Source organism: Pteropus vampyrus, unplaced genomic scaffold (assembly GCF_000151845.1).
Source record: "Pteropus vampyrus isolate Shadow unplaced genomic scaffold, Pvam_2.0 Scaffold107, whole genome shotgun sequence".
Classification (NCBI taxonomy): Eukaryota; Metazoa; Chordata; class Mammalia; order Chiroptera; family Pteropodidae; genus Pteropus; species Pteropus vampyrus.
Genome location: NW_011888888.1, coordinates 1,039,520 through 1,053,659, shown reverse-complemented (window position 1 = coordinate 1,053,659; position 14,140 = coordinate 1,039,520).

Below are 14,140 nucleotides of genomic sequence, written 5' to 3'. Positions count from 1 at the left end.
GGTGAAATTACTGTTTGTTTTACTCCCATCCCCTCTCCATAGAAATCGGGTATGAATTTAAGGGAGAGGACTTGCCTGCATCAGGAGAAAAGTAACAAATGAAACTTGTGCTCAGACCACTCCTTCCTTCAACACTTAAGACTTTGTAACCAGGCCAAGGTTAGCCACCTGACCTTTCTTTTTGGTTCTCTTCTCTCCTGAGAGGCTCATTTGTCCATTAACCAGCCAAATAGACCTATGCAACGTGAATTTCGATAGACTCAGCCTGGGGACTTATATAAAATTTCTCATAAAGAGTGAAGTGCTAGACGTGCAGAACAGAAGACCTCTTCTTCAGGGTAGAACGCTATTGTTTTATAAAAGTTACCTACATGGAATTACTTTTTTAGTCACACTATTAATAATATAAACTGAATTCATAGTTTGCAAAAGATTGTTCCTAGGTTGCTATTTAGTTATATCTTCCACTAATCTCATATTTGCACAGTTGCTTCTTTGAACATAAATGGAGAGCTTTTAAGTTTACAGCTATGAAATCCTTATGTATTATAATAGGCCCATCACCCAGCCTACTGAGGGCATTTTAGGTTCCAATTTGGTCTCTCTCAAATATTCTGTCATGTGGCAAAAACATGACTAAGGTGATAGGTTTTTACTGAAAGACATAGGAAAAAGGCCTCATGGAAGACTACAAAAAAAGTTATCATTTAGGATACAGCAGTAGCTCTCTTAACCCAAAACATCTTTGATAACCCAAAGCATTCCAAATTCTAGTGCCACCACTAGTTTTGAGGTCCCAAATTTGTCTTTGTTCCTTCTCTACCTACTTTTTAATGAACTTTACTTCTATTGCTGCTGTTTATTTCTACTGTCTGTCTGCTCTATCTAGAACGCAAAATGCCCTTAATGTGAATTTGATGGGATCTGAGAGTTATCACACAATCCGTAGCACACTGTTGGGCAGGTTTCTCATGCAGACTACTCACAGGCCACTGCTCTGCCATGAACAGCCTAATGAATGATTTTGTCTAGAATAGCAATTCCTAGTCCACTCAGATGTGGCCAAAACAATGGGGTCACTTTAAAAAATGTATTCATTCATTCAACAGATACTGATTGGTTATCAATCATGTGCCATATATTGTTATAGCTGCTGGTGGTATACATGAAATCCCTGCCCACAGGGAGTACTCATTATAATGGGGAAGACAAATAAGTCGACAAAAATTAATTTACCGATAAGTATTATGACATAAAAAACAAGATAATGCGATAGAGACCAGGCTGTGAGAAAGAGTAAAACAGAGTTGACAGGAAAGGCCTCTTTGAAAAGATAAAATTTAAATTGAAACTTGAATAATGAAAAGGAGTTACTTTTCTCAAAATTTTTGTAAGCATTCCCCAGCACATTCCAGAACTTTCTAGCAAAGGCCTGGGTACAGGAGCGAGGTTAGTGTCAAGGAACAGAAGGCCAGGGTGGTGGAACCCTTGGTAGTAAGGTGAAGAGGGCAGAAGATAAAATTGGAAAAGTAGGCAGAAGCCAGACCACTTAGGAAATGGCACCAAAAAGCCACTTGGAAGTTCCAAATACGGAAGGTATGTTAGGGTCGGGGAATATGATCTGGTTTTAACAAAGATCAGAATACAGTAACATTAGAAAGTACTCCCTGGAGATAGTTTATACAAGGTGTTTTGGCATGGCAGGCACTTAGCATTTCATAAATTGTTCAGTCTAGTCATCCAGAAATTTCTGTCTCTCCATCTTTTTGTCATTTATGATTTTATAAATATGCTTTCAATGTTCTCATCTGGGTTATGATATAAACATTGCTTCAGAGAGAGCAGCTGAAGGTTGCAGCTACCAATAATGAATGATAAGATCCAAAACCAAGGTCCAGAGCACAGTAAGCAGGAGGGACAGCTGGATGACTAAGGGCTCAACTTTCCTCCCTATGTTCTCCCCTCACCCCACTGAAAGAGTAAAAACCTGTCTGGAACTAAAAAATAAAATGTCAGCTCCAACTCAAAAAGAAAAAAAGCAGCCTTGTCATTGATCAGGCTGGGAGGATAAACACAGATAAAGCCAGCTGCAAAATTAACTGGAAACATCGTTTTCCCACATTCTCAAGGCAGCTGTAAAATGCCACAACTCTCCTTTTTGAATGGCTACTGATAGCCCAAACATTTTATTATTCCCATCTTTTAATGGGGATCCCTAATTGCTAAATCGCCCTCCCCTCATGGCAGCACCCAGCCCCTGGTTTGCTTCTGTTTTTCTTAAATCCATCACAGAAACAGCACATAATACAGAGCTGATCCCTACTTCCCTTACTCGTCCCCTCAGAATGCTTCAGAAGAAACCTAAACCTAACAAAACGCTTCCCTCTTCCCTTGTGTTGGGGTGCTCTTCCTCGCTGCATGGGGGTCAGTAAATCTGATTTTGTCACAGCACAGGGTTATGCCTGGTGATCTTAAGACCATCTATAGTCTCACTATGTCCTCTCCCTGCTTCATTTCCCCTAGTGACTCTAAACTAGTGGGTTTTCTTAAAGTAATGACAGAGTTCTCTGTTACTACAATATGGAATTATAAATATATGTTATTGATACTACCAACATGATGCTTGAGTTTACCTTTTCACTAATAAAAACATTACTGTTTTAACAATAATCATAGGTTGAATTAAAAATAAAGGAAACCTCACTTAAAATGGAGTCAGAAAGCCCTGAAGGGGAGCTCTCATGCACTACCACTCACCATACCTCACATTTCCCAACAGGAAAAAGCTTGCTTCACATAACCTGGCAGGAGGAAGAAAGAATTTCTCCTTGCCCAGCAACAGCCCACTAAAAAACCACCACACTCAGCCAATGAGAAAGTATCACCACCCTAAACTCTTGAAACGTCCCCTCCCGCCTTCCTTCTCTCCTCTGTAAAGGTAAGCCCATCTCCTCTGTTCTCCGGACTTGCCTATGGTTCACCATAGTTTGCTTGTCCAAAATTGCAATTCCTCTGCTATTCCTGAAGAAGTTCATTTTGCTGGTAAAATAATTGGCGCTTTTATTTAAGATCAATAGTTGCTTGTTATGCTGTTGCCTCTAAGAACAAAAAATTGGAGTCAACCCTACTCACGCACAGTAAAGAATAAACATGTTTATGGAGCAGCACAAAGGGTGTGGGTTTGGAGTTAGGCAGACCTCAGCCTGCCTCTTCCGAATTCTATGATCTTTGGCTACCAATTACTCTCTGAGCTGAATTTCCTCATTTATGAAACAAATAATTATACCTACCTTGTAGGGATGATTTGAGTTAGTGATAATGTATGTAAAGTCCCAGCATAGCATTTGACACATAGTAGGTGCTCAGCAAGCAGTTGCTATTTTTATTAATATTAGGTACTATCTAGTCCCCAACTACTTAATTCCTCCACCCCCTGCAAGTCCGATGCCACCTCACACTCACTCCAGCCTCCACTCCTCACTGAACGGCTCAGCTCTGGGCTGGTGTTCAGGTGTCAGCCCATCCCAGTTCCCTGTTGTCTTGCTCTCCAGCTTCTGCTTTGAGATCTGGACCTCTGCCCTGTTCTCATGAGCTTCAGTCTTGGTGCTCTGCCTAGTACCAAGTCTCTCTCTTTGGGATCCTCTTGTCAAACCTCCGAATTTCCAGTCCTTCCTCCATAAGGAAGATTGAGGACGATAGTCCTGCTCATGAGACTAGTCCAATAATGTGGTCCTATCACAGGCTAACGAGCGTCCCTCATTCTACTTCTTGGATTTCCAAGTATCACCTGTTTTGGATCTTAAGCCTTATTCCTCACCGGATGAGATGTTCCAGTTAACTTGGAGCTAGATCTTCCCTCGCCTGGCTTGAATAGTATGTCCTGCCTTCTGGACTGCACTTTTCTTCCAGTACACGTTCTCCAAATGCCTGTCCCAACCCAGTTATCAGGTCTGATTCCTGAATGCTGTTCGTCCCCTCTGCCTGTTTGTATTGGTAGACATATCAGGATAGTAAAATTATATCTCTTTAACTGAGGGCCACATTGAGGTCCATAAAATCTGGTTAAGGCTTTGAGCTTTTGACCTTGTATATTTTAATGAAGCCTGCAAATATCAGTATTCAATACCTTGAGGATGCAGGTGAGTCCTTGCTTCTGTGGAGCTTTAAATTAATCTAATATATTAAAGAACTGGAGGCTTCAGCTGCTCTTAGCATTAATGGTTCATTGAAGACAGAGTTTCAGTTTAGATGGTAGATTAATATCTTGAATTGTTAAACACAGCTGTTAGTTGGTTGTTGACTATATTTGGCAGCTAAAAAGTAATAATAAGCAGACATAGCTGGTACTGTTTTGTCAACATTGTCCCTGAAGTACACCCAACTCTCACCCAGCATGTCACTGAGCTTGGTCGCCTTTTCTTCCTGGTGAGGCATCTGGAGAAATTTCGAGCATTACTTGTTGTTATAAAGAATTGTTTTTCTAACTCTTCTCCCTGCCTGTTGGCAATAATCTAAGTTCAAAGAAGATAATTACAAAGAACAAGTTTTATATGATAAAATAATTCATGTTCACTTCAGAAATTTAGCAAAATACAATGAAGTTTAAAGAAAGAGATAAAATCACTATCCATCCCAGCATCTAGAGATAAGCACTGCTAATATTTTTATGTTAATTATAAAAATAACTGTATATAATAGCATGTTATTATTAGGAAATAATGTTTTGGGGAACAAGCGACAACAGTAGTGACCAACACTTACTGAGCACTAATTATGTGCCAGCTTCTATACTAAGTGCTTTAATATGTATTAACCTATTTAATTCTCCCAACAGCCCTGTGAGGTAAACAAAAACTGATTCAAACCAGGCAAGCTATCTGGAGCACCTGTTTTTATGACACAAAGAAAACAGAGGCTACTCATAATCCCTTGATTCAGAGGACCACTTTTAACATGTTACATTTCAAGAAACTAATTTCAAAGTTCATCAGAAAATTTATTATCTCACGATTCAAGGAGCAGGAGAATTATTAAATACAATGCATCAACGTAAATAACATTAGTTTTTTGCATATGGTGCTGCTCCAAAGTTTAACGTTTTCACTCACAAGCAGACTGATGGCATAATAACTAACCTTTTGCTCATTCCTCTATTCATTAGTACATTCATTCTATTATGCTGCACATCAGTGATTAAAAGAGAAAGTCTGAATGAAGAGGGAAATGAAGAAAGGAAAAGAGTAGTGCCTAAACAACCTGGGGTAGAAGACACCTCTGAGACAAACTTTTTGATGCCACAGTTTAAAATTAGCCTCTTGTGAACTAATTAGTCTTCTGTGGACTACTGCAATAGTCACTTCGCTGGTTTACCAGCACCCACTCTAGTATGTTTCGATCCAGCAGCCAGAGTTTCCTTATAAAACACGAATTTGGGTCTGCTACCTCTTAAGACAAAGACAAGCTCCTTATCTGGCCCACCAGACCCTGTGAGCCTCACTCTTGGCTGCATTCACTGGCTTCCATGGGTGCCTTATACCCTTTATGCCCTCTCCTTCCCGAAAGCCTTTGCTGTGCCCTTTGCTTAAATCACTGTCTACTATGCTACTTTTCCTTCCTCTGCTGGGTGGACATTTCCTCAGAAGAGCCTTTCCTAACCTCTTCAAATTGGCCAATTCCTATCCAGTGATAACTTAAGGTACTGTCTACCTCTCCTTCTTAGCACAGGTCACAATTCTACTTTTATATTTGTGCATTTGACCATTTATTTGACATCTATCTCCCCAACTGGAGTGAATCCCATGAGAACAGGCTCCATGCCACCGTTGGATCCCCAAGGTCTAGCACAGCACCTGGCACAGAATAGGTGACCAAAGAGTAAATGAATGACAAAATAAATCTTTACTGGAAAGTTTACTAGCTGCTATTTTAAAAATAAGTTGCCTATTTGGATTCCTATGTAACTGGTGTGATAACAATAATAACATTAAGGAAAAACAGTCCCTGAAACAGAGTGAGCACTAAGCTGATTTTATTGTCCAACAGGGAAGTAAACTGATCCAATAGGTAGATGATCAGCTCTGCTGGATGAAGTCTTCAGGAATGGAGGTTATACATGCTTTAACTCCAAATCCATAAATGGTCCACAGTCTGATAGACTTCTTGATTGGTTGAAACCAGACAGTATAATTAAGTCATAGACAGCACACTACTTCACTATCAGGTTGCTTTTCTACTGGTTCTAACCAATGTTCTGAGAGAAACTATTGCCATTCTTTCTTCTGGAGTCCTGACTGCTTGCTATCTTGAAATTTCCCTTGCCTTCCAAAGCTCAGAGGATTCATCCAGAAAGACTTACTTTTACCTGACTGGGGCATTGGTTTGCATTCATCTGTAAAATGAGGTCAATGGTATCTTCCTCAAAGGATTCTTATGTGGATTATTAACATAGTTCAAGGAAGGAAGACAGTAAGTATATAGTATATTTAATAAAGGCCACTTAGATGTTATTGATTCCAATAATAAAATCATTTGTTTGTTTGAGGAACAATATGCCAGGCCTCACAAAGTTGTGCTGTGCTAGTAAAGACTAACCCCATTTCTACATTGATCCTCTAAAGTAGAACAGAAAGGGTAACTTATGGAGAATCTCCTGGAACAAGTTTTTCTTTATTATATTAAATGAACTCATGCCTTCAATACCATAAAATTCAAGGCCAAGGTTGTTCTGAGAAATTTCTTAGGCAGACATCTTGTGAAGATAAAGCCATAGAATAGTGACGTCCATAAAGCATAGGATTTGGTCAGACCTCTGGGTGCTTTTCAGCATCTAACCGTGATTTCTTACATGCTATGTAATCTTAACTTCTCAGAGCCTCAATTTCCTCATCTGTAAGATGGTGGTGATCATATTAGCTAATCACAAGGTAATTGTAAGGACTAAAAGAGAAAAGTTTTGTTAGGTAGCTAGTCAGATATGAGTGACAGGGGAACAAAGGAATAAGGGCCCAGCCTAGAGACTGCCCAAAGAACCCCCTATTGGTAGTTAGAGAATCCCTCCTGCATCCCCAGAGACAAAAGAGAGGAGGATCACAGTCTTAGCTGGCCTAATCTGGCTACAGACACCTGCGCAGAAAGTGTCTAATTTGCCCATAACTTAAGCTTCATTGAACTACTGTGTTTAGGCCTGGAAGTTCGTGAATCTAATTATAACAGGCTGAATTCTGGATAAGCGCATGCACAGTAGGCAAAAAGTTATATAGCAGCCAAGTGTCAATCAAAATGACCTCACGTGCCAATCACCTAGGAACGCCTTTGAAATCACCCATCACAGCCCAAATATACTGCAGACATTCCCACTTCTGGGAGTCTTTGTTGGGGTTGTGGTTGTTGATTGTTGCTTTTGTTACAGTGCTCTGTTACAGCTCTTCACTAAAACCATGTGCCTCCTTGGGGCACGCTTTGTCTTTCTAAAATATACTTGTAATCAAGCTTTTCTAAATCTCACTGACCTGTGATTCTTCACTGAATCAATGAAGAAGAACCGAGGAAAAATGCCAACTACACTTTTGCGCTGTTATCCGCCCTCCATGTCGTTGGGGTGACACCGAAGTTCAAATTGGCCCCAATGGTAACAGTTTCATGAGAAACTGTAGACTCCCATATAAACTGAGTAATTATTAGTTATATATACAATAACAATATCAGTTTTATATACAATAATGATAATAAGTGGGCTTAGTTCTTCATAAAAACACAACCATATTACTACCACCCATTGGCTGTAAGCTAATACAGCTCAACATACCAAGTATTAGGGGACCCAAATAACAAATTTAAAAGACAACCAAATGACCCTTATGAAGCTTAAAGCCATAATATTGGCATATTTTAAGATAATTAAATTTAGTCCCATATAAATACTGGCTTTATAGGAAAGTCTCTACATAGAGTTGTAGATGAGAAAGTGTCTACATTCCTTGTGTATGTTTGTATGTATGTATATACATATATGTGCATTTAAATATATATATAGCATATATTTTCCCAAAGGGATTTCTATTTGTTGCAAATAAATGAATCATTTTGTTTGTCATTCCCCTCTCCCCTTTATTTTCAAGGTAGGGAAAGGATTTCTTTCCCATGAATCATTCAAACTATCTTTTTATGCCTGAGAAAGTTCCTATTATCTTAGAAGCAGGCTGATTTGAAATAAAGTAATAGGCCTACTTTTCGTGAGTCTTTCAACATTCTTGGTAGCTAATGTCTAGAAGCAAAAAGTGTGTTTGTGAATGTTTCAGCCAGATTCTCCCTGAAGGAAAATCCTAATCAACAATTTCAAAAGCAATCTGCAGCCATTGTGTTTTACTGAAACCAGATTCCCCTACAAATCAAAAGATTCAATTCCATGCCCTGAAGGCTATTCAGGCTATTGCTCAGCAATTAATCATAGGAAGAAAACCCTGTTTTCACCTTAATTGGTTGGAGGGTAACCTATAGATATAAAAATTTCAATTCACAGCCCACTTATGAAGTTATTCAAGAAATGCACACACTGAAAACACTTTATATACATTATAAGGAATGTATAAAGCAGAATATTGCTTGATTCCCATAAAATCCTTCTGGTCTTATTTGCCTGGTCTATTTTTTCAGTTCTTATCTGCTGCTACAATGAGTTAAAAAGAAGCTCTAGGCAGAAGTTATTGAGACACTGTGTGTATTTTTATTAAACATTTCAGGCTGACTCACAAATGCTGATGCTGACAAAGTAGTCATAGCAGAACAAGGGGAATTTTTATGTGTTTCATTTTTTACAATACTTCTTTATTGCTATTGTTATAAAACTTTGGGGATCAGTTATAGTTTAATTGCCTGTGTAGTCAGCTTTTGTTTTATCTCTTTCTATTTCAAAAAGCACTTGAGAAATTCGCTATCAAGGCTTAGAATGGTAGCATTTCAGAGGGACCCTATATTAGTGAGGGTCCTGGCAGAAACTCATATGGGAAACCAGATAGGAGACTGGTTTGTAGTTGTCTGGGCTACAGGCGATGGTGGTTTATACTAGGGCAAAATGAAGAATGAAAGTAAAAGATAGACTCAGGATATATTTTGGAGGCGGAATCAACAGAATTTGGTGATGACTTGTGTATGATGGGAAAAGTTTTATATCTTAATGGAAGACCAAGGTAAGAATTTATATTTATACTATTTTCTCTCTTTTTGTCCATTATGTGCAAAACACAGGCTTAAAGCCGTGTTAAGTGGTGCTTTCTCTTTGTCTGTCCCTGTTCGTTGGTAAGGCATACTAAAAGAGACTGGCAAAAAAGCAAGGTAACGAACAGCCACTCTGCAACAGCCAGCCAAACTTCTGGAGATTAAATTGTGTATTCATTTTCTACTGCTGCATAACAAGTGAACACAAACTTAGTGGCTTACGACAACATACACTTATTATCTCACAGTCTCCGAGTGTTAGGAGTCTGCGCTCAGTTTACCTGCACTCTCTGCTCCAGGTTTCACCAGGCTGCGATGAATGTGTCAATCAGGGCTGGAGTCTTATTTAAGGCTAGGAGTCCTCTTCCAAGTACCCATGGTTGTTTGAAGAATTCATTTCCTTGCAGCTAGAGAATTTTGGTGGCTCGCTTTTTCAAGGCCAGTACGAGAATCTCTTACTTCTAGACCTTTTAAAGGGCTCACCTGATTACGTGAAGTCCACCGAGGACTTTTGATTAACTTAAACTCAACTGATTAGGCACTTTAATTTCATCTGAAAAATCCCTTCATCTTTCATATAATGTAACCTAATCACAGGAGTGAGATTCCACAGGGATTGTACAAGGGCATGGGTCATTGGGGGTTACCTTAGAATTCTGCCTACCACAAACTGAGACTAAGAGAGATCAATAATAGAAAAAAGTTTCATGTCAGCTTATGGATTTAGTAAAAATTAAAAAATATATATATGTTTATCAGTAAATTCCTACTTCAGGATTAGAGATCTTCACCCAAATTAGGTGAAATTGGTCAGGAGTAACAAGGAAGAGGTGCGTGCAGGAGACCCAGGAAGACAGATTCATATTCAGACTGACCTGACTAGCTTCTCTCCCTGAAAATCTAAATTAATTGGCAAATCATCATCCCTACAGTTTTGGAATCGCCTGTTATTCTTTTCTTTGATACCAGATAAACTGAACAAATGTTGAAAATATATTCAACCTACTTCTGTAAGAATCTTATTCCCATGTCTGAAGAATGGCATCTTGGGACCCAGGCAATTTCATACTCTTGCAAATTTGTTTTTAGGTGTTTATTGGAGCTTTTCTCACATTAAATTAAATCTTAAACTCTGTCTATTTCATCCTCTCTCTACTTTACCAAGCACCTTAGACTCTTCTCTTGAAGATTATCAAGTATAAGTCTTTCCTAAATGTACCACTGGAGACATGGAGAGCAGAATATTTGTCTAGAAGGCATTGTGGGTCTCTGCTACAGGAAAGACAGCATCTTTAGGAAGGTTTGTAGAGTGAACAGAAACTAGGGACAGAAACTTTCAGTACACATCAATTCTGTGTGAGTTAAGGAATACCAAATGAATAAACAAAAGAGGAGAACAAAATGAGGAAGCAATAAATGATTTAAGGACCCCAGAAAGGCCACTAGATACAGAAAGATCCTTCCAATTTGGAATCATCTAGACCAGGAGAAAATAAAGGTGAGGAAGACAGAAAATCAGATTTTGCTAGCATCATAAATACTGAACTTAGTTTCCTGTAGAAGAGAAATGGTGACCTGCATGGGGGTAAGTGGGAGTTCAGATTTTTCAGAAATTACTTTTCTTCTTCAATACTAGTTACTAAGCACAAACCAGAAGTTCGAAGAATGTGAAATTGTTTGTATAAGCGAACTACATTTTCTTCTGCCTTTGTTCTTAAGGACAAATCAGCTAACACACAAGCACACATACACACACTCACTCAAACTCAGGAACATTCAGATCATAGGAAAGTGCACAAGAAGGACTTTGAAATTAGACATGTGGGGGCCATGAGCCACATTCCCAGGAATTGATTGTGGCCTCAGTTCCCATGGTGATTATACATTCAACTCAGGATCTACTTTCCACTCAGAATAACCTCCATTAAGAGGCAAGGAACAAAAAGAAATAAAGCTGAAGCACTTCAACGAGACCAGACTGGGCACAAAGGCTGCCCGCACCACAGCCAGACACAGGCAGCTACTTAAACTGTCACATTATACATCTCAGCACACTAATTGCTCCCTCTTCACCAGGAGGTCATTGTGGAAAATGCTGGATCAGGAAAGCTTTATGAAACATGCAAAGATATTTTTGCTCCAATTCATTTGCTGTTCCCTTTATGACCTTGTTAGCTATGGCCAGATGAACAATTCTGAATCTCTCTTCCTATTTCAATTTGTGTAAGAATCTCTGTGGCCAGTATGCGTGTGTGTGTGTGTGTGTGTGTGTGTTTGAATTTGTGATTGTGATACATGATAGTTAATAGGTAGAAAGTCATACTCTTCCCAAATTCTTCCTCTCACAATAATTTTTTTTTTTTTGTAAATGTAGCCTCATTTTTTCTTTTAATTCAATTTTTTATTTTGAGATAATTGTAGATTCACATGCAGTCGTAAGAAATAACACAGTGAGATCTCGTGTACTCTTCATCTATTTTGACCCAAAGGTGACATCTTGCATGACTACAATAAAATATCATGACCAGGAAATTGATATAATTCACTGATCTTTATACTCTGTCAGTTTTTACTGAGTTCATTTGTTGTATCACATGTGTGGATTTGTATAACCACCATCATATTCAAGATAGGGAATAATTCTATCACCTCAAGGATTTTTCATGCTACCCTCTTATAGCCATATTCACCTCCCCTGTTGTCCCTGTCTTCCTCCCCTCCCCACATCAACCCCTGGCAATCACTAATCTCTTCTCCACTTCTATAATTTTGTCATTTCAAGACTGTTATATAAATGAAATCATAGTATATAGATTTAAGATTGGCATAATTCTCTTGAGGTCCATCCATGTTGTTGCATTTATTGAGAGTTCTTTCCTTTTTAGTGCTGAGTAATATTCCATAGTATTGATGTACTACTGTCTAATCATTTACCTTTCGAAGGATATTTGTTTTTTTTTTCCAGTATTGGGCGATTATAAATAAAACTAAAATTAATATTCTTGTAGGTGTTTTTTATCCCTCTGGGATAAATGCCCAAGAGTACAATTGCTGGCTTATATAGTAAGCACGTATTTTATTTTATTTTATTTTATTTTTAAAACCTGCCAAACAATTTTCCACAATGACTGTACCACTCTTGAATTTTATATTCCCACCAGCAATATATGAGAGATCTTGTTCCTTTGCATCCTCACCAACATATGGCGCTATTGCTATTTTTCACTTGAGCCATTCTGCTATATGTATACTGATATCTCATGATTTTAATTTGCATTTCTCTAATGGCTAATAATATTGAACATCTTTTCACGAGCTTTTTTCATCTGTATGTCTTCTTCAGTGAGATATCTGTTTATGTCTTTTGCCCATTTTCTAATTGGATTGTTTGTTTTTTATGGTTTTGAGAGTTTTTTATATACCCTAGACACAAGTCATTTGTTACATGTGTGGCTTGCAAATATTTTCTCCCATCGTGTAGCTCATCTTTTTTTTTAATTTAAAATTTATTGAGGTGACATTTGTTAATAAGATTATATAAGTGTACAATTCTATAATACATCATCTGTATATTGCATTGGGTGCTCATCACCCGAAGTCTAGTCTCCTTTGCTACCATATACCCCTTTGCCCTCTTTGACCTCCTCCATCCCCCTTGTAGCTTGTCTTTTCATTCTCTAACAGTGTCTTTCACAGAGCAAACGTTTTTAATTTTGATGAAGTCCAGTTTATTCGTTTTTTTTTAATAGACTATGCTTTTTGTATCAAATCTATAACTCTTTGCCTAGCCCTACAATAAAAGATTTTATTCTGTGTGTTTTTTAAAAGTTGTAGTGTTACATGTATAAGTCTATGTAATTCATTTTGAATTAATTTCTGTATAAAGTGTGAGGTTTAGATCAAAATCCCTTTTTTGGACGGAGCGGGGCCTGGAAATATCTACTTGCTTCAGCACCATTTGTGGAAAAAGCTATCCTTCAACCACTGAACTACTTTTGCATCTTTGCCAAAAATTAGTTGAACAAATATATTGGGTCTATTTCTGGATTGAGATAATCATAACAGATGCAGGTGAAAATGACAAAGCTTTGAGAAATTAGAGAGATGCTAATAAATATGAACAACAGATAAAACAATTCAGCATAAGGATAATTGCTATTCCTGAATAAAAAAAAAACCCCCACTGAGTGGAATGCCAGAAGATGTATCCAAAGAGAATTTTCATAAAATGAAGGAAGAAGTGAATCTGCAGATTCAAAGAACATATTGTGTTCCATTCAACACAAAAATTACTCAACACTAAGATATACCCTAGTTAAGCTATTAAACTTCAAGAATAAAATAATTTTTTAGGTATTCAAACAGATAAAGCAAGCCAAACTTAAGAGTTGTAAAAAATCTGGTTAGCCTTGGACTTCTCCAAAACAATATTTAATTCAAGAAAATAATGGAGCAGCAAGGTATATTTAAGGATGGTAAAACATCTGGTTAGCCTCAGACTTCTCCAAAGCAGTATTCAATTCAAGAAAATAATGGAGCTATGTTTATAAAATTAGGAGAAAATTAAAATGTGACCCAAGAACATTAGGCCCGGATAAAATACTATTCGAGTATAAAGCTAAAATCAGACATTATCAAACATGAAAAATTTAAAAGACTATAACATCCATGATGCAACTTTCAAAACAACAAAAGTAGCATTAATTATTCAACAATAAAATTTAGTCAATTAAAAGATTTATCAATATAAAAATCTCAGTAATAAAAAAAGTCCACATAAAAGGATTGGTGATAAATATTTATATATTTAAATATTATGACCAATACCAAACAATTATGGGAAGGATAGTTACAGAACAGAATATGAATGGGATAAATTTGAGTAATGCAAAGTAATAATAATAATAAAAATCACAAGATAAAAGAA